The sequence below is a fragment of the Carcharhinus amblyrhynchos genome, chromosome 2, assembly GCF_965287045.1.
Source record: "Carcharhinus amblyrhynchos chromosome 2, sCarAmb.v2.hapA, whole genome shotgun sequence".
Classification (NCBI taxonomy): Eukaryota; Metazoa; Chordata; class Chondrichthyes; order Carcharhiniformes; family Carcharhinidae; genus Carcharhinus; species Carcharhinus amblyrhynchos.
Genome location: NC_137325.1, coordinates 6,409,878 through 6,412,788, shown reverse-complemented (window position 1 = coordinate 6,412,788; position 2,911 = coordinate 6,409,878). Strand labels below are relative to the sequence as shown.

General features: G+C 45.3%; 1 pseudogene; it reads left to right on the top strand.

Annotated features, from left to right (window-relative positions):
- The first annotated feature begins 1,066 nt into the window (after window positions 1–1,066).
- Window positions 1,067–1,189, top strand: LOC145361897 (U2 spliceosomal RNA; annotated as a pseudogene).
- The last annotated feature ends 1,722 nt before the right edge of the window (window positions 1,190–2,911 follow it).

Below are 2,911 nucleotides of genomic sequence, written 5' to 3'. Positions count from 1 at the left end.
CCTAAAAAAACCATAGAATTCCTACACTGTGGAAGGAGGTCATTCAATCCATTGAGTTTGCATGGACTCTTGGACAGAGCACCTCACCCAGGTCCACCCCTCTGCCCCATTCCTGTAACTCCATGCACTTATCCCACTAATTCCCCCTATCCACACATCTTTAGAGTGTGGGAGGAAACCGGAGGAAACCCACGCAGACACAGGGAGAACATGCAAATTCCACACAGACAGTGACCCAAGGCTGGAATCGAACCGGGATATCTGGCGTTGTAAGGCAGCAGTGCTAACCATTATGCTGCCCTCCTCAAAGGGGACCAAAACCTCACTCAGAACTCCAGGTGTGATCTTACCAATGCCTGTGGAGTTGTAGGAAGACTTCCCGATTTTCAAACTCCAAAGCCTGGGTAGAATGCTTTGTTGGAGAGTCGGTGCAGACTCGATGGGCCAAATGGCCTCCTTCTGCACTGTAGGTATTCTGTTCTATTTGCCTTGCTGTAAAAACTAACATTCTATTTGCCTTTCTAATTAGTTAGTGTAAGTGCATGGACCATTTGGATTCATGTACAAGGACACCCAGATCCCTCTGTCGTGCAGTCCTCTGCAGACTGTCTCCATTTATATAATATTCTGCCTTTCCATTCTTCCCAAAGTGGGCAACCTCACCTTTTCTCATTATTCCATCTGCCGAATGCCCACTCACTTGCGACGTGCACCATAACACACAGTCTGATAAACTGTGGCTGATAAATAGGTCAAATCAGAACAACAATCGCACAGGATGTGCTGCTCCAGCAGATATTACAGATTGGCAAGACCGTGTCATCACAACTTTGCTGCGTTTGTTTTCACAGAAATGCAGGGGCCAGTCACGGCTTGTGTTTGGGACAAGGCAATGCAAGATTTCCATCCCTTTTTACAGCAGTCTGTATAACAGGGGCAGGGGCAGGGCACGCACACCATGCCCCCTGTTGCATTTCACTGCATTAGACAGGGTGACTGTTGTGACGCGCCTGGTGAGAAACACATGAAAGATGGTGAGTAAGGAAATGAGGGCGTCCGAGTCGCTATTACTTCTTGGCCTTTTGGCTAAGATCAAGTGTAGTATCGACATGCTGTGCTTGGTTGAAGTCATTAGGTTATGTTTCAGCTTCATTTGAAGCAGTTTTTTAAAAGCGGCACCTTAGCCTTTTGGCTAAGATACAAATGAGATCAAGCCTTGGAGGAGGAGCTATGCCCACTCCAATCAGAGTGGATCATGTAGATCAAGCCCAAGACAGGAGGTGAGAGCCCCGTCCTGTCAGCTTGGATCAGGAATGTCTCAAATTGCTGAGACTCTGAACTGGACTTAATTGGATTTTAAAAAAATCTGTACGGGTACCAGCAACAACACAAATACCGGAATGGAGACATCAACTTCACTTTGAGCATTTGTGTCTTCCTCTGACATGCGAGTTTGAACCCAGTGGAGATTCCAGCAGGAAATTCTGCAGACGTTCATTGCAGTGGGAGGCTGGAGGAACCTGCAGGTACGAGCTATATCCAATTGCTCATCTCGCGGGTTTACAGCAAGAAATCAGTCTGACCCCAATGGAATTTCACTGTGATTATTTCTGGACTTAAATGGCGTTAATCAAAATGAAGGAAGCTTCATCCTGATCCAATCAGTAGTGTTTCAGCCAACACACCTTTACTGTCTTATTTCTAAAGGGTCCATTCCACAGGAAGAGGCCATTCGGCCTGACTTACCCAGATTAAGAAACAAAGAAAATCTGTTCCCATTGGAATAGGGATAAGGGGAATTTAAGGAAAGTGATACATAGGGTGGATGTGAGGGAGAATTTTTTTATGCAGTGAGTAGTACTTGATTTGCTTTGATTTATTATTGTCAGATGTATTAGTATACAGTGAAAATATTGTCTCTTGCATGCTATACAGACAAAGCATATTGTTCATAGAGAAGGAGACAAGAGAGTGCATAATATAGTGTTATTGTCATAGTCACGGTGTAGAAAAAGATCAATTTACTGTGAGTTAGGTCCATTCAAAAGTCTGATGGCAGCAGGGAAGAAGCTGTTCATGAGTTGGTTGGTCTGTGACCTCAGACTTTTGTATCTTTTTCCTGAAGGAAGAAGGTGGAAGAGAGAATGTCCGGGATGCGTAAGGATCCTGAATTATGCTGGCCGCTTTGCCGAGGCAGCGTGAAGTGTAGACAGAGTCAATGGATGGGAGGCTGGTTTGCGTAATGGATTGGGCTACATTCACAACCTTTTGTAGTTTCTTGCAGTCTTGGACAGAGCAGGAGCCCATACCAAGCTGTGATACAACCAGAAAGAATGCTTTCTATGGTGCATCTGCTAAAGTTGGTATTAACCTGGAACTAGCTGCCTTTGTGACCAATCATGCCAAAAGAAATTTGAATGGACACTCAAGGGAAATAAATTCGTGGGGCTCCAAGGAGAGAGTGGGCGAATGGGACTAGCTGGATTGTGCTACAAAGAGCAATGATGGATTCAAAAAGCCAAATGGCCTCCTACTGTGCCTTAGTTACCCTGCAGCTCCACAAACAGAAACCTTACTGCTCATGGGAGAGGGGAACATGAGGACATAACCTTAAAATCGGAGGCACGCCATTCAGGAGAGAAGTTAGGGAGCACTTCTTCATTCAACAGGCAATAGGGTGAGTGAACTCTACCCCACAAGGAATAGTGTACCTGCTCGATTCATAATTCTAAATCTGAAATTGATAAGACTTTTGCAAAGCAATGGTGAGAAGGGACATGGAGTAAAAATGGCAGATACAGGATACGGATCAGCCCCAATCTGATTGAATTGTGGAACAGTCTGGAGCGATCTCGGTTTCTATTTAGCGGTGGACCAGGAGAGGCTGCCTTCAGCTGTCTTGCTGAGTTTA